General features: G+C 41.3%; 1 long non-coding RNA gene across 1 annotated transcript; it reads left to right on the top strand.

The window, feature by feature from the left end:
- Window positions 1-422: 422 nt before the first annotated feature.
- LOC122459150 lies at window positions 423-22,328 on the top strand. Its single transcript, XR_006279650.1, has 4 exons — window positions 423-768; window positions 14,846-14,949; window positions 15,539-15,734; window positions 21,807-22,328. It is a non-coding gene; the product is annotated as an uncharacterized LOC122459150 (long non-coding RNA).
- The last annotated feature ends 1,925 nt before the right edge of the window (window positions 22,329-24,253 follow it).

The raw sequence follows: 24,253 nt of genomic DNA, 5'->3' as shown, positions 1-24,253 counted from the left end.
TCTGGCCCACAGCCCTCTTATAAGGGCCAGCTGGGCCCTGATTGAGCTGTCAACAACTGTGGTCAGCTACTCACTCAGCTTCCCCCAGGTGTTCTCACTCCTCTTCCCCCAGCCACAGCCCTCTCCAAGGCTGCTTTTACTATTGGCTCCCCAGGGCAGCCCTCTCCCAGGGCTGTTTTAACTCCTTCAGGGCCTCAGCGGGGTGACCACCCTGCTTACAAGCTCTCACCTCTTTGTACTGATCAGTTTGGTGTGCATGAATTACAGTGTCGCTTACCCATAAATTCATCTGCTGAGGTTTTTGGTTTGGAATTTGTTTGCTTTGATGTGTAAATGTCCTAATAGATTATAATCACTATTGTACACATGAAACGGCATAGGAATTGTACAGGAGAAGACCTGAGTGAGGGGATCATCCTGGCTTTTTTGAGTAATTGACTTTGGTTGGATAACAAAACTTGGGCTCAGCAAATAAGAAAGGGGGAAAGGCTCTGCCTCGAAGAGGAGTACTACAGACAGTGACTCTGTTCAAAGTTCTGCTCTACTCTGGGTTCCCCACCTGGAGATTGAATTGGTCTGGATTAGTGGCAGCAGAAGTTGAGCTGGCTCCATGGTATGGCTTGCCTGGACCTGTGGTAGCAGTGCTGAACTTCCTCAGACACTGAACTGGACCATGTAGATGCCCATCAGAGTAGGATGAAGTAGAACACTTCTCGCAGGACTGCAGCAGAGAAGAACTACTGAGACAGACAGTAAACTGGGGTTTAGGTGAGTGGGGCATGGTGATCCAGAGTTCTGGACTTTTCATAAATTGGATATTTGTTATCTGGGATGAGGAGTTGACCAAACTCCTAGTGTATTGATTGGGATTGTTCAGACTTCTTATATGCAGATATATATATACAGGGTTTCCAAGTTTCTTTTCACTGATTTCCCCCTTTCCCCAAATAAATGGGACCCATGTTCCTAAAGGAGTTTGAATGCTTGTAAGTGGGGAAGAAACACCTGGAAAGGTGAGATGAGAGATTTTAATTTTCAGAACCTAATGTAGGAGTATGGCTCTGGGTGGGGAGTCATGGTTTTACTCATTTAAAAAAATGACTGAACCTAGCTCTTGTTGCCACTATTGGCATCTGGCAGAAGGGTTACACTTATAATGGGAAATACTGAAAATATCATGGTAAATGTAACTTGAAAATGATAAATGTCAACATTGTAGTGGTGCCAACTGCATTTTTTTATTGAATGATCTTGAGCCACGTTTATTATGGGTGTAACTCCATTGACTTCAATAGAGTTACATCACAGACTAATCTGGTACAGCACATGCAGTAAAATGGGTTTGCATCATTTTGACAGAAACATAATTGGCTTGTAATATTTTGGTTTCTTTTTTTCCTCTCTTTTTATCAATGTACTGATGTAACAGAAACAGGGATAACTTAAAGGGAAGAGTGGTATTTTAGGGGTTATATTTTCAATTAAATCAGGTTTATAAAAATGAGAAAAAACAATTTCAGGAATTTAAGGTGAAAAATCAAATCCACATTTTAACATTTTGGGTGCTAGAACATGGGGACTATTGTCAGTTAACACAGGTGAAATGCCTCATGGCCATGAAAGGGTGCACAAGACTCCCCCGTTTCCAGCTGAATGGGTGTGCAAGGGCATCTTACAGTTGCGGTCCCTGTGTTTCTTGTATTTTTCAAAGCACAGGGCCTGCTCTCTCTTGCTCCTCCAACATCCTTGGGAGCAGACCAGAGAAAAGGAGGCAGAGAAGGCTGGGGATGAAATAGGAACGTGGTGCAATTGAAGCCCTGGAGTGAGACCAGCATCCAAGTGAAACAATCTGCTCCACCCTAATGAATGGAGCAGGCGGCTCATGCTACATGTGCACTGATCATGCCCCTGAGAGATTGCATCTGCCTCAAGCACAGTCTCCTCTATCCTCTACCTGGGCAGTGCAGCTACTGTGTGAGGCTTTGCCATGCTGATTTGTTCAGGGATCTGGACTTGGAGTGTTCCACATCTATAGGTCCAGATTATCTCCCCCAAGGTGGCCCTTTTGTGCTGCTCAGGCTGTGCAAAGGTGTTGGATGCTGACCGAATGTGGCAACATAAGAATAACATTGGTAATGAGAAGGTATCTGCTGGTGTGTAGCCAGCATAGGTAGGTTGCATGGTACCCCACCAGCCAAGCCCTGGTAAGGAAGGCAAGTTGGAATAGAGAGGGAGAGTAACCGGAGCACTTCTGCATTCCAGCAATTCTCAGCTGGCAGACAGTCCCTTGGGTTGCCAGCTGGTGTAGGTTAGAGCAGTGGTTACCTGACAGGTAACACCCCTCATCTGTGCCAGGCGGATGTCAGCTGGGGAGAGTTTGTGAGGTTTTTTTGGAGAGGCTAGACTCTATAGTGGTCCCTCGACACTATAGATCCATAGCATAAATCTGCCTATTGTAATTGCACCCATAAATACCAGTTGAAATGAGTTTTGCTCTTTGGTGGGTGAGTTTTTGAGTAGGTGTTGGAAGCCATCTACATAAAATACAAATAAAACAGCACTTGAACTTAACATTTCAAGAATTTGAAGTGGATTGCTGAAGCTTATTGATTAGATCTGGAAGATAAGCACATCTTCTATTTTTTCTGTGTAATCTTTACCAGACCACACTGAATATATTTTAGCTGAAAATGGATAGCAGCTATTTCTTTTTACTTCTCTTATGGACTTTGCAGTCTTAAATCCTTTAAGAGGAGGATGAGTTGTTATTCCGCTAGAAGTGACCAAAGTTTTCTTGGTACTAAGCAAGATGCTGTCATTTGCTGGGGGTTTCTCAGAGAGTCAAAGGACTTTAGTGATCAGTATAGTTTCTGGTGTCATGTTATCAAAAGGAGAATATCAACCATATCAGTCATGCAGGTGCAACTCTCTTCAAGAAATCTTCTCTTGCCACTGGAGCCCTAGCCAATTACCATCAAGTCGTAACTCTCATCTGCGTAGAATGGTTCAGCTGGTGAATATTCAGTCCCAGGTGCACTTAGATATCAATAACTTCGGATGGTACCAGTCTGGACTCTGGTTTCCATTTTGGAGATAAGACCATCCATGTTAAAAAATGCTGTTTTAGATCAGGGTCAGATACTGATTTTGATCATTCTGGATTATTCAGCAGCTATGGCTGCAATTGATTGTTGCTTCAGCAACTAAGGGAGCTGGTGCATCTAGAACTCTCCTTCAGTATATCATGTCCTAGTTAGAAGATAGGACTCAATACAGGTAGATGTTGATTGACAATTGTGTGTCATGAACAAGGGATTTGATTTACAGCATATCTCTGGGCTCTATCCAATCACCTATATTGGTCAATATATGTATGTTGATGTGGCACAGAGGAGTGCCACCATTGGTTCACTACCCTGTCAGCAGCTCTTTTCAGGCCTGGCATGCTCACTACACCTAACACACTATTATCATGATATATACCCCAAAGGTGACATGTAATATATCATTGGAAAACTAATAACTCACTGAGCATTATGTAATCAAAGCCCCATTTTTATACAAATAATCAGGGGGATGGGAAACCCACAGGAAGGGAAGAACAACATAAGGTCATCCTGCCTCTTGATAGTCAGGATAGTCAACTCTGAAAAAAGATAAGGGGAAACAGAGAGCCATTTTGGCCCCTTTCACCTATGAAGACAAGGAAAACCAGCACTTTGTACCTCTGTGGAAGGTCCTGACTGAGAGAACATCAGTCATGGCTGGAAAGAAGAAAGACTGGTAAGAAATTTACCTTGATCCAAGACTGTAACTTTTTTAGTTGTCTTAGCCACTAGAAAAGGTATTTTGCTTTTATTTGCTAGTAACCATATTTGTCTTGTACTTGAACTACTTAACATCTCTCTTCTTGTTAATAAAGTTGTTTTACTTTTAATCTCAACCAACCCAGTGCTGTGTTTGATATGAAGTGACTGTTAACACCAGTGCTTTTGTCTCTTTAAAGGAACAATGGACCTTATTACATCCCTGACTCTTGCAGGAGAGGAATGGATGAATCAGGGCAGATGGTTTTGGGGAAATTTGGGACTGGGAGTGTGTTGGGGTCACCTGCAAGTGGTAACCAGGCTGGTGGTCACCAGGTGGGGCTGTTGTGCTGTAGGCAGACTGCTGGGGTCAGAGTGCTGAACCAGGGCTGCCCAGCATACAGATGTTCAGGGACCTGCATGCTTGTCTGCTGGTATCTGGGCTGTGAGCCACAGCAGCAGAGCAAGCACCCAGGGTTACAGGGAAGGTGGTGATAAAACCCCTCACTGAGCTGGGTTGAACCCCCAAATGTCACAGTTGCCACTTAGGAGATCATTCTAAACAAGGAGTAAAAGACTATTGGCATGCTGATGATAAACAATTGCCCTGTTGTCCTTGCACGTTCAGGGCTTGGGCTGTCTTGTCATCTGGATTTTCAGAGCGATGTCATTCTTCAGCCTGAGAAAACAAATGGATGATAAATGGACAGGAGATTGTCATTATATGGAAGAAAGATGGTCCAAATGTTTAGGGCACTAGCTCTTGACTTGGCAATCTGGATTCCAGCCCCACTCAGTTACAGGCTTCCTGTGTAACCTTGGATAAGTCACTTAGCCTCCCTATTTCTCTATGCATTGCCCTTCCTCTCTGGTATGAGGATCATAGAATCATAGAATATCAGGGTTGGAAGGGACCTCAGGAGGTCATCTAGTCCAACCCCCGGCTCAAAGCAGGACCAATCCCCAATTTTTGCCCCAGTTCCCTAAATGACCCCCTTAAGAATTGAACTCACAACCCTAGCAGGTCAATGCTCAAACCACTGTAAAGCACTCAGGTACTACAGGAACTGTCTAACTACCTATCACAGAGTGTGACAATGAACTCTTTACCTTTGCATCTGGGCTTATTTAGGGTTCACATTTGGAGATATCAAATCTGGGTTCAGAATTTTGCTTTGAATATGCCCTTTTTAATGGAAAATTACCTGTTTAATGTATTTAACTATGCCTTAAAGCGAGAGGATTACTGTTACTCTTTTTTATCAGGCCATCTTGCATTGACTGTCTCTCACTTACAGCTCATCCTTAATGTGGCAGCTTGTTTGCTCAATGGTTTAAACAACCAGGAACATGATATCCCCACACTGCATTTTTATACTTGTTTGCTGTGAAGGGGCCAGTTAACTTTAATTTGGTGCTGTTTGTTTTTTAAAGCTATTGATGGTATATGGCCCAGCTATATCTGAGATCTCTTTGAGCCTTGGCTGTGTTCAATGTCACCCACCCTTTAAGAGTCCCACTATCACATCTTAAAACAGCAGGAAATCATCTCTTGGAAAGGTGTGGGCCCTAAATGAGGGACAAGATGGTATCTGACTTAAGGATAAGGTGAGAGTAGCACAGAGGCAGCTGCAAGAGACAAATTCTGCAGAAGGGTAGTCTTAGAAAGGGGCTGTGAGGGGAGCTTTGGGGGAAAGCCCTGAAGAGAGTGGCAGGAGGGGAGCCAGCTCCTGTAGTGATTGTTATGCTGGCAGATCAGTGCCAGCTCATGCCAAAGCCCCAAGTCAAGTCACCTGTGTATTAGTATAGATAAATGTAATTTTTAAATGTAGAAGAGTGTATTTGGTGTTTAAACTTCATGAAAACTAATGGGATGTTATATGCATTGTTTTCACTTATCTGTATCCTGCTATAATGTAATAGCAAACATTTACATTGTGTATATCTCTGTAACTAAGTAACCCATCACACAAGAAAGAAGCCTTGTGAAATGCAAATAAAGATCTTTAACAGAAAAGTGCTAACTTCAAAGCAAGTGGCCATTGTGTGTGATTTGGAGGTCAAAGACTCAAAATGTATTCCTCACTCTTCATCATCAAAGGAAAATGCCCATGTGGGTAGTGGCCCTGTCAGCTTGTTTTCTGTGAGAAGAAGCTATGAGTATGGATTCAGGGAAAGATCCTTCATCTCTGGACTGCTTGGATTCTAACAGAGCAGAATAACTGAACAAGAAGACAGAGATCCCCAGAGTTTCTGCAAAAAGAAAAGGAGTACTTGTGGCACCTTACAGACTAACAAATTTTAGACTTTTGGGAAACTGGCAATTTATTACATCACTGCTACCATTTGGAATTAGACTGTGACTCACCTGTACATATATATTTACCTGCAGTTATCTCTCAATAACGCTCATTTCCTTTTCTTAGCTAATAAATCTCTAGTTAGTTTACTACAGAATTCGCTACCAGTGTTGTCTTTGCTGTAAGAGCTAGAGTACCATTTAATCAGGGGTAAGTGACTGGTCTCTTGGGACTGGGAACAACCTAAATATGATTCTGATCTTTGGTGGAAGTGACCATTTATCGCTAAATCCAGTTTGTGTGGGTAGCAAGACATACTAGAGAATCTGAGGGGACTGTCTGTGGCTCCATGACAAGAATGGTATAATGATCCAGGTGCTCACATTTGTTACTGGCTCGGTGAAATCTAATTATAGAACACATCACCACCAGTTTGGGGTGTCTGCCCTGTTTTCTGATGGTCTTCCCTGAGGTAGGCATTCATGGTCAACAATGATCCCCTTGGAATGGAAGTCACAAAAAGAGTGTCTGAGAAGTTGCTTGAAACACTTTGAAAGAAAGTAGCCCATGTAAGGCAGATATGGAATATTAAAAGATTGGAATTACCCTGGGATGGGAGGATATTATCTTGGTTAACTTTCATTTTTGATGGAACACTGAGGGCCTGTGCCCAGGAAAAGGAAATGGAGGACTAGATGAACCTGGGGGAGAGAAGAATGGATTGACTGGGGACATCACATTGGGATATTAAGGTCTGCTTTAGGACTGTGGGCAGAGTTATTTGGAATATTAATAAATAAATCTGGCAGCAGGAGTGCTTTCTATGTTAAAATGCACTAGTGGAATAATTGCTGAGACCCTTGAAGAAAGTATGTAGTTGTGGCCTGTTGGGCCATTGTTGGCTACACGCCTCTGAGACATCACCTCGCAACCTTTCATTTAGTCAAGCAGACCCACCCTTTGCTTTGAAGTTTTTTCTCAAGAACCCTCCCCCTTGAGGCATTTCTGGAGCATTACAGTATATTTTTTACTCAGTTTGTTCAGTTACCAAAGGCCTCTGTGGAAACTGCGGCATTTCATAAACATTTGATGAAATGAGAGAAGTGCTGTGAATTTGGCACTTGTAGATAAATGGTGCAGTTTACAGAATCAGCCAGTCACTCTTTTCTGTTAAGGAAAATACAAATTGTATGAAATTACTTTCTGTCTGTGGGAAAAATGTCCCAGGCATAAATATATAGGGCCAGATTTAACAGTCTGCTTTGTGCCCCTCTGGCTACGAAAGGGGGCTGGGAGTTGGCTGGATCTTCCCATCTGATGCTTCTCCACATTGGAGGTCTCCATCAGGTGTGCAGTCAGAGTAGTTGACACTGGGATGTTCAGAGGGGGTGGAATGGAATGAACAGACTGCTCTGTTCTGCCCAAGGTCCAGTGGATCATGCACCCACAACTGATTTTCTTCTGCCCCCTTCTGTCCTGCAGAAACTGAGCGAAGTCGATAATGGAGCATTTTATAATGAGAGAGCACCAAGACTAACACTGACAGATTATGAATCAATAGGGTCTACTTCTCTACTCACCCATGTGCAGAGAACCAATACCATGAGCTACTGAAATCTCTCTTGAGCCCTCAAATCAGGTGAACAGAGGTGAATCTCACCCATAGTCTTTAACTGGATTGAGAGCAGAGCAGCTCTGACCACACTTATTATTCTGCTATTCCGGATTCTCTTGTCTATACCTGAGAGGATGTGCTGCTATTTCCGTAGCTATGGTGATGAAGGTGGGCGAACAGCTTGCTTATTTTTCCTCTTGTCTGAAGCTCTGACTTATAAATCAGGGGTGAAATCATGGCCCCACTAAAGTAAATGGAAGTCCTGCCATTGAGCTAGGAGCTAGGATTTCACACTATATGCTACCTCAGCTGCCTCTGCCTTTGAAGTGGTCATGAGGAGAGTGTTCAGAGAGGCTATATTGGTGCCTTCTTCTGGTTTACTTGTGATCTTCCTCCCATTCTCATGCTGCTTCTCTCTCCCGGCTGCAACGCGCACAGATGTTTCCCTATGTTTGGAGCAGTAAAAGTCAGGAAAAAGGGGAAATTTGTCAGGTTTAATTTAAGATGCAAAATTTTGCACAGCTCTGAGTCATGTATTGATGAGTGCATGAATAAATAAGTGAGGGAGAATTATAGGGAGGAGCAGAAGGTAAAAACAAAAGTGCACTTACAGACAGGGAAACTAATTCTTTGTAAAGAATAGCGTAAGGTCAAGCTAGATAGCTACCCATGGAGGGATAACTCCTAGATCTATTTTATAATTTTGCAGAACCAGGTTAACGTCAAAACAGCAGTCTCCTGCATGGAATAAATTTCAAAAGGAGGAAACTGCCCATCACAGCTGGGTGAATAGTTTAAAAAAAAAATAAACAAAACCCAATCATTTGGTAAATATTTTCAAAAAATAAAATAATGTGTACATTTCACATGTATTTTGTGTCCTTTTTTTGTGTTCACTTTCTGTGAATATTCTAGTAAAAGTGTTTACTGGCAGAAATATTCATTAAAGTAGCAAATACCAAAAAGTCAAGTATTGTAAATTATTTATGTATGGAAAGTGATTTTTGAAGTTGTTCACAGCAGTGTTCATGTTAGAAATCTGATTCTCTCACTTATGCTTATCTAATCCAGATAGAAACAATACTGTGTGACCTTAGTGGCCAGTCAATACTTAAGAAATACAGCTCAAAGTTTGAATTGAACTCATAAAAATGTTCATGAATAGTGTACAGACCAAGAATTATTCATAGAAATTATTCAGGAAATACTGTATTATAATGAATAATTTTAGAAAACTGTAAAATCTAACAATTCAGGAACAGAGACTAAATTCAGAAATGCTAATGTTTAGGTGTTTGACTACTTGACTGACAGGTAGAATCAGGTAGCTAGATGTAGAATTGTGCCCACAAAATTTAAAGCTAATTTTCAAAATTGGGTTCATATAGCCAATGTACTTTGCAAAAATGAATTAACCCTCACAAATGTTCCCCTGAGATGATGTAAATATCATTGCTACAGACAAAAGAATTCCTGGCTTGTGGTTGGCTAGAAATTATCATGTGGTCCAGTGGTTCTCAAAACCAGTCCCCAGCTTGTTCAGGGAAAGCCCCGGCGTGCCGGGCTGGTTTGTTTACCTGCTGCATCTGCAGGTTCGGCCGATCGCAGCTCCCACTGGCCGTAGTTTGCCGCTTCCTTGGCCAGCACATCCCTTGGCCCACACTGCTTCCCACAGCCCCCATTGGCCTAGAGCGGTGAACTGCGGCCAGTGGGAGCCACAATCAGCTGAACCTGTGGTAGCTAACAAAAGCTTATGTTCAAATAAATGTGTTAGTCTCTAAGGTGCCACAAGTACTCCTTTTCTTTTTGCGAATTCAGACTAACACGGCTATTACTCTGAAACCCGTCAGAATTTTCTTGGGAGATTGTCCAAGACTGAGGAACAAACTGTCACAGGAACTAAGAACCAGACTTCATCACCTTCCATTTCAAGTAAAGGTGCTCTTCTTTGTTCAAAAACATAGCACAGTGTAAATATATAATTAAAGAAAACCACACAGGTTCCCCTGGGGTAAAGGAAAAGACAAAGAACAAAACACATGTGAAAGATGCTAGTCACAGCACTTTCTTTGCTTCTGGAAGGCATTCAAATGCTGTGTAAGAACAGTAACAGAATACAATAGAAAAGAAGTACTTGTGTACTCCTTTTCTTTTTGCGGATACAGACTAACACGGCTGCTACTCTGAAACCTGTCAGAATACTATAGAAATTTCAGCTGTCCTCTGGCTTTTTGGATGTAGAGTTGAACCATCTCTCTCTCTCTCTCTCTGTGTGTGTGTGTGTGTCTTTTCTTGTATAATTACCCTTTTTATGAGATTGTCAGGCAAAGCAAATATTACATCTATTCTGAGAAAATGGTACATTGTGTTCAAGATAAGCTTGGGATTTGTTACAAAATGTTACTGATCTTTTAAAGATGGTCACAGTCACCATCTAGATAAATATAAATGCTCTAAACTCTGTGTTCATTTAGATAAAATCCTTTTTGATACTGTATAATTCTACCTTTTCTTGTTGTGAATTTTCTCGGGAGGCAGCTCCATTTCAGTTGGATTTTTTAATCATATGCCTACATTAAAGAATAACAGTTGATTTCTTGCCCACCTCTAGAAAGTATCATAGCAATTGCCCAAAAGAGATTACCATGGACATGACTGCAAGACAGTTGTCATATAACCCCCTCTTTTCATACACAAGAGCCTTCCAGAATGTTCACCTTTGAGGATGAAATCTTTCATTCTTGGTTTTTCTCTCAAGAAACGTAGATTGACTGAAGGGGTTTTGCTCATTCTTCAGTGATGAGAAGATTAGAAAATGCACACTTTTCCAATTGCTGAATATTAGAAACCATTCATTTGGTTTTATATTTTTCCTTTTGATTCAAAATATTCTAAATAATTATATGAAAAATATCACACCGTTAGTGCAAAAAAAAAATCCAACAACCCACACTACTAATGAGGAGTTTTGAAAATGATGCTTGCTAGTTTTGCCATGGGGGGAAAAACCTACTTCTTTCCATTTACAGGAAATAAATATAAATTTGCTATTTTTTCCAGGGTAGAGTGTCACCATTATGTTGCATGATGAAAAAAATGGGGTTATGGGTGAAAACTGGGAGAAATAGCTTTCAATCAGGTTCATAAATCTGAATGATAATTTATGAAAATCTCCGTTTTCTTATAAAAAAAAAAATCCCCAAAGGTGAAATTCACCTCTTTGTAGAGGACCAGCAAAAAATCTGTTGTACCACTGAAGTCACGCTTGGTACCTTATTTTGAGCACATAAAGGGCAGGTAAATACTTCATAGGCCTTGTTCTGGCTGTGTACACAGGCATGAGTTTTGTACACTAGGCTTAATTAAGGACAAAATTGCAGCCTTCATTCTTGTTTTTGTGAATAGAAGTGGAACTCTTAGCATTACTTGATCATCGGGTTGTTGTTTTTTTTGTATGGCTCATATCAATATGTCTTATTAACCTAAACTTCTTTAGTAGATTTCAAATCCTGATTTATGTGGCATAAAAACAAAAGAATCAGTATCTGTTTAATATTTATGACCATGCACTTTGTTTGCCTGTGCTGCTTATCACTCATGAAGCTGAAAAACCATATGGTGGTTTAATTGCATATGTTTTTTCCCCTGAAATTGCTTCCTGAAGAAGTGAATTTCTTCTAAGCATTTTCTCAGGGGTGAGGAGATTCTCCTCTGAGTATAGTGTTAGCAAAATTATGAACAGACACTTCTGCTAAATAGAGTACTCAATCTTTTGTCTTATTTAAAGTAAAAGGCACACACTTTAAGGACCAATTGGTGAATACTTAATTACTTTATCATATTCATAATGCTTAATCAGTGTTACAAATGCTTTCTTAATACATGGGACTGGTCAGGATGTCCATAGTCGGTGGGAGACAGTCATCAGGTTTCCAAGTTCAAATCAATGTATGCAACCAAGCTGTCCAGTGCCCAGCTACAGTTGGTGTCAAATCCAGTCCGTAGTGCCGTGCACGAGTATCTTGGCTAGACACTGGGAAGATCTGCTGGTGGAAATGAAGAGAAGGTATCCTCTCCGTAAGGCAACTAAATTGTTCTGAAAGGTGACTTCAGCTATCTCTAGCCCTAGCACACACTCTCTGCAGAGAAGAGGAACCTGACTAACCCTGCTGTGCTCTCTGTTGGAAATAGTGGGACATTATGGTAGATTTTGTACATGGTCAGATTTTGTTTGCATTTTGTAAAGTTCTATATTTTATTACTCTTGTTACAGCAGTTATATGTGACCTCCCTTCTTTTATTAGACAAGAACACCATAATACAGCCTTCCAATAAAAAAAAAAAGACCTTTCTTTATCAAGTAACCTTTTGTTCTTAGTGTATTAAATTTACTCGTTGGTTCAGAAAAGTATTGTATTATTTACTGTATCGATTTTTTTCTCAAGGACTGTTGCAGCTATGAATACTTTCTGCACATTGCTCTTGGTGCAGATGATGAAAGAAAGGGGAAAAAAAACCCTGCCCTAGTTTAGTTGAGAGTAGAGTAGGCTATATTTTAATGAATGCTTACGTCAAAATCCCTTTACCTAGCTTGCTTTGACTTTATCAAGCAGCAAAGCTCCAAGTATGTGCACAGTACTTTTATTAGGCATAATAACTAGCCAAATGACATCTATCTTAAATAAGAGTGACACCTTGAAGAATCTGCCTAATGAGATTCGGCTTTCTTGCCCGAGGGATTTGTTACAAAGTATAAGCCAAATGGGGAGCTTGTCAATATGTCACCAATAGGGCTGAACTTGTCTTTGTGATGTGGCTTGTTTTGAAATAATCCAAGTTTCATAAATCCAAGCTCTTTGTGAATTATTGATTTCTGGTTCCATAACTCATAAACAGCATAGTATGTTTAGTTTTGATTTCCCATCTATTTGAAGGAAGCCTGCAGTTGTGTTTCCTTGTGCTGTGATCTTGTTAGACCTCATAAACAGAGTAGGATTGGAACTGGTCACTACTGCAGTGGGAAAGAGTATTCTAAAGAATGCCAAAATATTGCATGAAGTTGCATTAGTAATTCAGAAGGAGATCCTCTTTCCTGTTGTTCAGTACTGAAATAATGCTTCAGGTGCTGTGCTGCTGAAGTTGGCTTCTTTCAGATTAAATGTAAAAGTGAGACCCTAACCTGGTGTAAACAAAAGTTGAGATTATGGTTTTAAGGATAAGGGATGTTAACCAGGATATCCTGGATAAATCCTAACCACTTAGGTACGACTTCACTTGGATATGGTATGTTCCTGATCCTAAACAATTATTGTGTGCTGTTAAATAGGTTCTTTGATTGGACACAGAAGTAGCTGCTTTTCTATGGTGTGAGGTGATCCTTAGGGTGACCATATTTTCCCAAAGGGAAAATGGGACACCCAGGCCAGCCCAAGATATACACCCCCTGCGCAGGGCCAACCCGAGCCCTCCCTGCCTCCCGCCCACATGGGGCCAGCCTGAGGTCACCCTCCCCCTCTCCAACACGCGCCCATTACCCTCTCCCCCTGCCACTCTCTTGCCCACATGCAGGGTTGGTCCTCTGAGCCCCCTCACTACCTGCCCATGTGGGGCTGGTGGTCCAAGCCCCATGCTGCCCACCCATTACCTCCTCCCCCCTGCAGCTCTTTTCTTCCCTGCGTGTGGGGCTCATCCGTGCCACCCCACTGCCTGCCTGTGCATGGGGCTGGTCCTTTGAGCTCCTCAGAAGGCCCAGTGCACAGTCCCTCCATGCACTGGGCTGCCTGAGGCCCTCCTCCATGCACATGTGGCAGACCAGCTGGCCCAAGCAGCTCTCCCTAGTCTTCCCTCCAGCACAGGGCTGGCATTGCGATTCACCCCCCTCCACCCTTCCGCATGTTCATCCATGTCCTGCTAGGGGTCCCACCCCACTTTTTTGGCAACTGTACATTTACCAGTTTACTCTTGCCAACTGAAGATCAGCTTGCAAGAGAAAAAGAGACAAATGTCCAGTTTTGTCAAAAAAGTTAGGACAGCCGAGACAGGGCCTAAAAAAGGGACTGTTCCGGTCAAAACGGGACATATGGTCACCCTAGTGATCCTATATAGTCTCTTGTCTACTGTATTTCATACTAATGTTGTCAGACTTATTTACTTAATGTTTGAAAGAGAGAGCCTTAAGATGAATGTCTGTAGTTGACCTGGGTCTATAATAAAAACCTCATGTTCTAGAGGTGCATGCATGGGTGGATGGTATCTGTGAGTGAGGTATCTGTGGCAGGGGGAGGGGGAAGAGTGGACAGGGACTAGGGTAGCTATTAAAGAATTTTTCTTTAGATGGGGGCTGAATTTATCAGAACCATAACCAACTAAGGAGGCAAACCCTTTATCTTAAACTGCACTTTGTTATAAAATGTTTATACTCTATTAATGGAAAAATAGACTTTATTAACAGTATAGTTTAGTGTTCAGCTTATGTAAATGAGAAGAGAAGGGCAGGATAGTTGGGGTGAAGATATTTCATCAAGGACAAACTCTCCTGGGAAGTAGGGCCTGAGTCTGGGAGGGAACCCTGGCATTTGGTACAATTTAGTCCATTCTTCAGGCAAAATAATATCTTTGCTGAAATATTTTTGTTAGTCATCTCCTGCAAGAATAAATTATCATAAACTAGAAACCATCCCAACTTCTCCCTAATGCAAGGTGGTAGATATTTGAGAGATCTTCTGAGAGCCTCCAGTAGCTCCCCAGCCTCCCCAGCAGCTCCCCAGCCTCTCAGTGCCTACTCCCTTTTCGAAAAGGCTGTTGACCATTTCATATGTAAAGTAAGAAACATTTTGTGCTCTTGGACACTCATGCAGCAGGATTTTTGAGCACTCTGATGTTGCATTCTGTTGGGACATGTAAGGGTTAAGTAGAGACCTGGGAAACCACTGGTGTGCTGACATGGTATTAGGGAGTAGAAGCACGGGACCGTTTCTGAGCTTGATAGATAAAATGCCATCCCTCTCCCTTCTCTTCTGCTTGTTAGGGATTGATAAGCATTGCAGATGCATAAGGAATGTCGGTGTCTAATTGTCACCCTTTGTGTAAAGAAGTGTTATCTCCCCCCTCCCTTTCTTTCCCAGCTACATAAATGAGCTTGGGGTCATGGCCCCTTCTTCCCTTTCTTATGGACTGCTGATCAAGGGAATTTGTGGCTGCAATTACTTCAAAGAAATGTATCTTCAAGGTAAAAATGTTTGTAGAATATGCTTAATGCTGTAAACTGTAAATAGGGGCGGGGATAATTATATTCAGGATATGACTATTAATATTCATGGTATGGGTGTTTATGTTACTAAATAAGAGTTTTGGAGGTGTTGTAGTAAATGTAGCTATTTACATATTAACTTAGATAAAAGAGTGTGTGAGGTGATTAACTCAGTGCTTACTCGATAATTGGGTCGAGGGGAACAAGTACCGCAATAAAGAAGCCCATTTATTCAATCCTCCTCTGGGTCAGCCTGCTCATTCTCCAACACATTCCATCTCTTAAGGAATGGCAAACATATCTTATCTTTCCCTGATGCAAATGTCTTAAAGCAGGATCTGGAGAGTCTGAGCCCAGAAAACTCATATTGGAAGAGTAACTTAAAATTGGGTCAAGAAGGCATCATATTTTTTCCCCATCATAGGTGAATCATATTTACTCTGTTTTTTCCACAGTAGTAGAACAAGCAGTAAGTTTATTCTACTTTTGCTGAATACTAAGTGAAAAGAAACTATGCAGAAAGAACTATCGTGAAACACAAACTTTGTCCTCCTCTTCCCCACCTTAGGTTCACTCATTCCTTTCCTGGAAAATATTGGTTCCTAATAAAATACAGTGGCTTTGGAAGTCTGAATGATGATGCCTTCTAGCATCTGGCTTAGAGGGCAAGGAGACTATTACTAGCATGTGTTAAAGGAGTCTTCCTTTGATAAAGACTAAAGTTGAGAGAGCAGAAAACAAGGCTTCTAGTCGCAGTTCAGCATGTGAATATGATTTATTTAGTAATTGTATCTATTTTCAATACATTGATTTGTTACATTATCCTACAAACATAGCCTTTTACATAAATAAATGCTTCCTTGGGTTGTAGGCAGCATTAACTAACGAAGGATGGGAAACAGAGTAGTTAATACACTGGGGAAAATGAGATTTGGGAGTGTTTTGTAAGTGCACTACCTTAATATTTTTAAGAAAGATTTTAATATGTTTGAAACCTAATCAAGACCTTCTTAAAATGCTCCGGATCTAGCATTGGCCATTCAGACAGCTCCAAGGAAAATTAGCTGAAATTACTGTAATACGATAATACCCATATTTTGATAAAAAGGCAACAATATCTATAAACAGGACATACTCAACATTGGGTTTGAGATTAAATATCTGAAGTGTTAATTTACTCTTATTCCCCCCACATGAACAGGAAAGAAAAAAAAAAGTTCTCTTCCATACCAATTTAATATAAAATGTCGTACATATAACAAGCAATAAATATGGTGTTACTTACATATGGCTAACTGTGAGCTTTTAGTTGGAAAATGGTTATTGTTAGGCATATCCATGTGTATAAATATATAAATATAATTTAAATATACCTACATAGATTTATAATCTCCAGGAGATAGCCTTTATCACTATGCTGCTTGGAATTTGGAGAGGGCAATATTTCTAAGCCAGGGATTCCCAAGCTTTTTCTATATTTTCAAATGTCTCTTGTTCTCTCATCAATAATGTACTCACTAAGGTACCATGAAAACATTTGAATCATGTCTCAGATGTTTTTTCATCCAATCAGTGGTGCAAGTAGGGTGGTCTGGTCCAGTATACTGTACCAGTAAGATATTTATAGCCAATACTCCATACTGGAGAGACACAGGAGGAGCAGCCCCACACTGACAGCTCCTCCGGTATGGCTGTACCGCCCCCAGCCCTTCCTTGCAGCTGTGTCTACTGAGTCCTGTCCAGAGTCTGCAGCCCCATGTTCTGCTCCTTTTGCCACTGCAGTTCCGGAGAGCCCTGCAGTTCAGAAGTCTCCGGCATAGCAGGAGGAGGACAGAGTCCCCATCCAGATAATATGGGATGGGGAAGGGAGGAGGAGAGCGCTGGGCCCTAGGCTGGGGTCGGGGTGAAGAGGAGTCATGTGGGGGGGTCACATGGGCCGGTCACGTGCCCCCCTCCCTTTAGCTGGTGCAGCGTATTGGTAAGAAATGAATTCTACTTGCACCACTGCATCCAATCTAATATTGTGGACGTGATTAGTTGGCCTGATAGTTGCATCAGCATTGAGCACCAGCACCATATGATAAAGGAAGAGGTATAAATGAGATAAGACCATAGGAACATAAGAAAAAAATATATCAAAATGAGGCACTAGAGACCCTAGTATAACATTTTGTCAACTGTCCCTATGCAAAGAAAACAGTCTAAAGTCCTGGAGAGTTATCAGCAATGGCACACAGACAGAAAAAGAGCCTGATTCTCTGCTGGCTTGCACCTTGTGTAGTCACTTACACTTCTGCCAAGTGAGCGTAAGATGTTGCCATTCTGATTTAGTAACATTTTACTCCCACTTTGTACCTAAATGGCTACACAAGGCGGGAAGAAACAGGAGGGTGTGGTACAGATTATTTTTTAAGTAGTTTACGTGCGTCTGTCAAGCTGTCTGGCATGGCTCATGACTGTGAGTGCCAACCTCAGGGCAGACTGTTAAGGAACAGGCCACAAACCCCCAAATGGTTCTGGGTTCCATACTTAGATTTCACCAACCAAATATCAAGTCTGAACTCCTCAAGCACTATAACAGCCTTAATATGGAGTCATAGACAGTCCCCTTGAGTATGCTGGTTTATCTTGCCAAATAGGCAAGTTTGCCTTTGTGATAGATGGTCCTTTACACACAAAATCACAATGTTCAGGTTACTCCCAGTCCCAAAGGACCAGTCACTTATCCCAGGTCACTTGTTCCTCAGAGCTCAAACCAAAGACAAAGCTTGTAGCTAATCCTATAATACTAACTAAAGATTTATTAACTATGAAAAAGAAACACATTATTTACAAGGCTAAAGCAGGTAAACATATGCACACAAAAGTTAGTCTTACTATCAAAAAAGTGATAGTCGTCGCTATATATGCAGCTCTATATATTCTTTAGGGCTAACCTACACTAAGCAGCTTGGGGATCCCTTGCTTATGCTTAAAAATATTGCCCCAAAATTATTCCTTTCCCCCAGAGTTCAAATTGATGGGGCAGGTGTTGGCACCTGTCTCCTCTTCATGGAGGTGTGTGTGTGTATGTGTGTGTGTGGGGGGTGCAATTGACAAAGTCTCTGTCCTTTGATGTTTCACAATGCTTCATTTGGTTTCAGTTGCCCTTCTTTTGTGCAGGATGAGCACTTAACATTAATTAATGTTTCTTTTCTGTTTGTGTTACACAGTTACAGAGGTTTGCAATATAACAATATAACATCTGTAACTCATGGTGTAGTTATAAGTGAGATCAATATATGCAGCATTCTACAAGCATTTAATCAAGTCTAAACACTTTTTTATAAACTTAACATCTATTTTAACACTGCTGACACACAGTTGAGTCAGACTGTTTCCAGCTATGCATTTATCAGTATTCAGTGAGGCAAGGGGCCTTGGCATGAGCTGGCACCTGGTCTGCCAACATCACAGATAGCCTGTGGAGAAATAGAACTGTATGTGGTACAGATCATTTTTGGAACTAGTCTATGTATCTACTCCACAAGCTAAGGCCCTGATCCAGCAAAGCACTCACACACATGCTTAGCTTTAAGCTCTTGCATAATCAACCAAGTGATTTGAATGAATGGGACTACCCGTTTTTTTGGTCTTGTCATCCCCAAAATAGAATGGTGAAGTCTTTTATTTGCACTATTTAACTGCTGCATCCCATAGGCCAGGGCCTTTAACAGGTCAGCAAAACCTTTTAGTGTTCTTCAACAGCTATTGGGCATGATTCATCACTGGGTTACTCTTGTTTTACATCGGGTTAACCCTATTAGTAAAATAATACTGAGTCACAAAAGTAAGATATTTATCCAAAGTGGGTGAGATTTAATGTTCAGAGTGTTAATCTGGATGACACGTTTGACATACAATCCAAATGGTTATAGGTGGCAGGATGAGGACTTTAGCTTTAGACATCTAATGGCAGAACAAGCAATATTCACCATATATTTTAAAAAGTGGTTTAAAATTAATGGTATTAACCCAGCATAAAAATGGAGTGATGCAGTGGGGAGTCAGGTCCATTTTTTTATTTATTTTTTTAAATAGAAACAAGCCCTGCTAGACAGGGTGGAGCACTGAAAGAAAGAGTGTTCCTCCAGCAATAACATGCCCCATCCCTCAATTTCAGTAAATAACAGGTAAAAAGAAACTACAGTGTGCGTCTCATAAGAATGCATGTCTCAAGATTTCTTTTATTGTTTAGTCCTACTATTTTATCAGTTTATAAAACAAAGAGATGATTGCTCAGATACTTAGGCTAAACTTCTGTGTGAAAGGCTTTATAAACTGTGCTAACACTGAGTGGTGTCCCGTGTAGATTGGCACAGATTGTAACAGGTGTAACTGAGAGCCTCACAGCCTTACAGAGCATGTAAGAAGTCATGCTTTGCTCAGAGGGGAAGCGTGTTCCAGTGGTTAGGGCACAAGCTTAGAACCTGGGAGAGCTTGGTTCAATTCTTTCGCTACACAGCCAAGGGCAGGCTGCATAAACTGAGGAGAAGGGACTCCCCTTGTAACCTCCCCTTGCACATCTACAGAAGGGGCAAGCAAAGTCTGTCCCTTCATATAATCTTTAAGTTTAAAAGTATATAATTATATATAACATTATAAAAAGTATAATGTATAATTATATTATTAGGCTGAAATTTTCAACAATGCCCAAGGGATTTGTATGGCTGGAGCTGGAGCTCACGAAAGCTTATGCTCAAATAAATTAATTAGTCTCTAAGGTGCCACAAGTTCTCCTTTTGGTTTCCTTTCACACTGCAGTAAGCTTTCTTGCCCAATGGGTTTTCCTGAGTTCTCTCAGTATTCACTTTCATTTGTTCTGTGTAACTTCTGCCCAGGATGTTTCCCTAAAGCATTCCCTCACAATGCAGAGGCATGAGAGCTTAGAGTGTATTTTCTTCTGTTATGCTGGAAGTTCCCTATCTCTGTAATCCTTGTGTTAAAAACCCTCCATTGATTTATGAACAGTTAAACACTAATTTAGCTGCAGTGGAATTTTAGGCTTTTGAGAGTTCAGTCATCAGATAAGTCACATCACTAAAACTTCTATGTGCTGGTAGTGACAGAACCCAGTTTATTTAGCCTGTTTTTGGCTCTCCTGCTTCAATTCATACTTCCAATGACCTTATCACCAGGAGAGCAAAATGAGAACTGAGAAGCAGTAGAAAGAGCTGATACTAAAAGCTTTGATCAAAATAGGTATTTTTTGTTCATTTCAAAGGATTGTTTTCTTTCTTTTATGGCTTTCCCCCATATCTATTCTAAATGGAATCTGAAAGTAAAACGAAAACTACAGAATCAGTATAAAATATATATACTTGTGAGTATAAAAAATGTGAAGGTATGACATTGTTTGGAAAACTCATGCATATGTTACCACTTCCTGAAGGAAGGCTTGTTTCTCTCTAAGGTACCATCTCTCCCTGAGCCACACTGCCCTCAATATAATTTTTACTCCAATAGTTATAGATAGCATTAACTATACCAATTGCAATAGTGTACCTATTAAATAGTATGCTTCTGTATATACCTGTATACTGTTGCTACAGGTAAGGTTGTACGTATCTACTAGGGCTGTAGTCTGCTCATAGTGAAGGCAAAAGAGTTACATGGCAGGAGCAGAATGCAGAATTTTCCCTTCATTTTGTAGTTTTATTATGGGCTGCACATACAATGGAATTTCAAAGAGTAAGAATTATAAAACTATATATGATTTGGTTGCAGGGTTAGACAAATGTTTGGTGGGACACATGCTCCTGCCTAATAGGATGGATTTCATGATCCCTGATCCTTTTAGTTTCCAGTAACAAGGGGGGGGGGTTTCTTGGGGGTTTTTGTCTGGTTCGTTATTTTTTGGTTTGGAGTTTGAGTTTTTGGTTTCTTTGTTTCTATATGGTGGGAGCGAATCTTAAAAATACTTGACTTTCTTTGAATGCTGAATGTAAATGCATTTTTCACTAATTTTATTGTCATGAGGTTTTTCAGAATTGATTTGATTAGTATTGTTAATTGACTTACTGGTAACTGGATGAAAGAAGCACCTGAGATAATTGGGTGAAGTAGCCTTAGAGATGTAGAGAATAACAAGTGCCTTTCAGCAAACCGCTGGCTTGTTTGCACCAAGACAGTCAGATAACATTTTTTTAAAAAATGTTTTGCTTTGTTATCTAATGTTGGTTTGTTTACTGGCCTTTGGGAAATGCCTTCATAATCTCGGTTCAGTTTCTAGTGGACAGATTTCCCCATCAGCAAAACCACCAGCACAACCGGCACTCATTTGGCATACTTAATGACAGTCTCAGCAGAGAGTCCCATGACTGAACAGACGGGGAGAGTGACCTTTAAAAGTAATTCTTTAATAAAATCACACGGTAGAATTTTGCTGTGTTCCCAGCAAACAAAGACAGTTATGGCACAGAGGAAAAACTGTAAAACATAAAATACATGTAGTTCTTTGTGTGTGCCCCTTTCTTGCTGCTCTTTCTACAAATGCAACCACCTTCTAGCTCAGTCTTATATGTCCTGGGAGCAAAATAACTATAGAAGCAGGCCAGGGATAGCATCTGAAAAGCACTAATGTCTTTTGAAAAAGAATAGAGGGGAAAATAGGCAAGGATCTCAGTGATGCAGCAGAACAAACCGTATTTTTAATCTGAAAAAGGAAACAAAACTATCTGCTATTTTCCTATTAAATGCTTCTAACAAGAAGGGTGAAAATGTTGATTTATTTATAGATAAGTGTATTTTCTTTTTTGTACCTTAAACCATTGTTACTCTGGTATGAGTTTCTGCAGGGACTACAATACAGGTCACAGGATGGCCAATATCTATACCGTTCTACCCAGCAGCTGTGATAGGGCTGTATCCATGATCACAGACTCTATGGAGAGCACCACCACAAGAACTACCACCTCAGAAGGTTTCACTGACAGCTTCCCTCGTGATCCTTGAATAATCCAGGCACTCTATTTAAGCCTAGGTGGAGTTCCAGAAGGTGTCTATGCAACATGGTGGACTCCACTGTGAGCTGTCGTGATGGATCTGACTCCTGGTTCCTGATGCTGACTTTTACCTTCAGTGCTGTTCCTGGTCTCTGATCACTACTGTTCTGACCGCCATGCCCTGGTCGTGATATCTAGCTGCTGAGGGGAACACAGCCTTTTTCCTGAGTTATACAATAAAGCCTTGATCCTGCAAACTTGTGTGGTGGTGAGTTACTTGACTCACATGAGAAAAGTGGTTCTAGGACTGAGGCCTCAATAATCACATACAACTGATCAAATATAGTAATCACCAGGGATCCTAGATATCCATTTGCTGGGGAAAAAATGTAGAATTTGCATTTTTACATTTTGTGAAAAGAAATAAAAACATTAACTATTAACTTAATTTTACTGAAAGTACCAGTGTCACTGTAACCGAGTTCCCTCATCACTTGTAGCGCCTCCTCCTGGCTGTCCTGAAGATTACCCCTGACAGGTGCTGCGCCCTCCTTAGAGGTCTCTCTGCCCATATTCTTCTCAGTCTGAAGCCTCTGTTGGAGATACTGCTTGCTGTCTTTGGCTTGGCCCTCCAGCCAGGTCACTAACTTTCTCCCCTTCCAGGGAAATCACCGTCCTTGTGGATCAGCTGTTTGACTGAATTCTCCAATGCCCTGTGCCACTCTCCAGTGGCTGGTGTGGGAACCCAGGCCTGCCCTCTGGTTTCCAGTCTAGGGACCCTATAACAACCAGCCAAGGCCTGTGCTGCCTTTGCCTTAGCTGCTGTTTCCCTGGGTTTCTTCTTACCATAACTGGCTCCCACCCACTCTGGATACACCAGCCTCCCAGCTCCCTCCTCTCAGGGAGTAACGTCCTGCTGTGCTCAGCTCTTGGGCTTTATACAGGCCTCTCCTCTTCCTGCCCAGCTGAGCCTGCTTCTAATTAGTAGCCTACATCTCTCCCCTACTTGCTGCTTAATTACACCTGCCTGGCCTAATTTACCCTCTCAGGGCCAGTGTGGGGAATACACCCCATCACAGTCACTTATTAAATGTGCACAGTGTCCCCCTCTTGTGATCGATTTTTGAATGCACTTTACATTTACATAGCTAAACATACTCCAAAAAACAGCTTGCGACGCATAGAGGTTACTGAATGTCGTTCAGGGATTCGTGTTTTAATGCATCTCAAATTTTACTTCAGCCTCCAGACGTGAGTAATTAAAGTTATGAAAAGATACAGAAGATTTTAAAAATCACCCCTAAAGACCGTGTCATTGAGTTTGGCAAGGATGAATTTCACGTTGATGGTAATGTGCTGTTCTGTCCTGTATGCAGCAAAGCTGTAGATTGTGTTTGAAGGCAGACTATTGTAGAACACATGGAAATTTCTAATCATAAACCAAATGAAAATAAATGAAAACATGAGGCTGAAACAGCAGGGCCATTGACAATGGTAAGGAAACAATGCACTATGACTGGATCATTTCAGTGTTTTAGAACTGCAAAAGAACAGCATGAAACTGTCACTCCAGATGTTGTTTGAGTGTGTGTAAAAGCAGATATTCCTCTGCATAAAATGGATTTACGTGTTGTCAGATTTTTTGACCAAACATGTTAAGGGCTGTGGTGCCATTCCCAAGTCAGATCAATTGAAGAAGAAAAGTGGTGCCTTCTTAATGAAAGGAAACTCCATTGCCATGATCACTGATGAGACAACCAACTTCTACAATAGACCAGTTTTCAATATTTTTATTCAGGTGCTCAAGGTAGATCCTCCTAAACATGCTAACATTACCACATCACAGCTTGCAAAGACAGTGTACTTCAGAAAAGTTAATCATGCCACCATTTCACAAGCCTTGATTTCTTGTGTGGTGGTATCTCACTTGATCAATATTAGCATTTGTAACTGACACTGAGCTACCTGACAAAGGCTTGGAATGATGTGCTTTGCAACCTGTGGTCAAACTGTGTACTGTGGCAGAGCTCCGACCTTGTTTCAGTGGATCTCACGCTTCCTGGCAGATTACACTAGCCTCAGAGGCTCACTGTGACCCGCTACATAGTGTTTCTCCCTCTACAGGCAAGGGTCACAGCTTACTGAGACATTTTCATCATAAGCCAGCAAGGAAGTTGGTGGGAGAACTCCCACAGTCTCTGTTGTCCCTACAGGCTTATTCCAGAACAGTTTAGCCTCCTGTCCTGACAGGGGCCTGTCTTCCTTTCCCAGGAGGTGTTCCTGTAGTGGCGAGTTGTGGG

This window comes from Dermochelys coriacea, chromosome 3 (genome assembly GCF_009764565.3).
Source record: "Dermochelys coriacea isolate rDerCor1 chromosome 3, rDerCor1.pri.v4, whole genome shotgun sequence".
Taxonomy (NCBI): domain Eukaryota; kingdom Metazoa; phylum Chordata; order Testudines; family Dermochelyidae; genus Dermochelys; species Dermochelys coriacea.
Note: the sequence above shows the minus strand (reverse complement) of the source record. Positions and strands in the feature narration are given on the sequence as shown.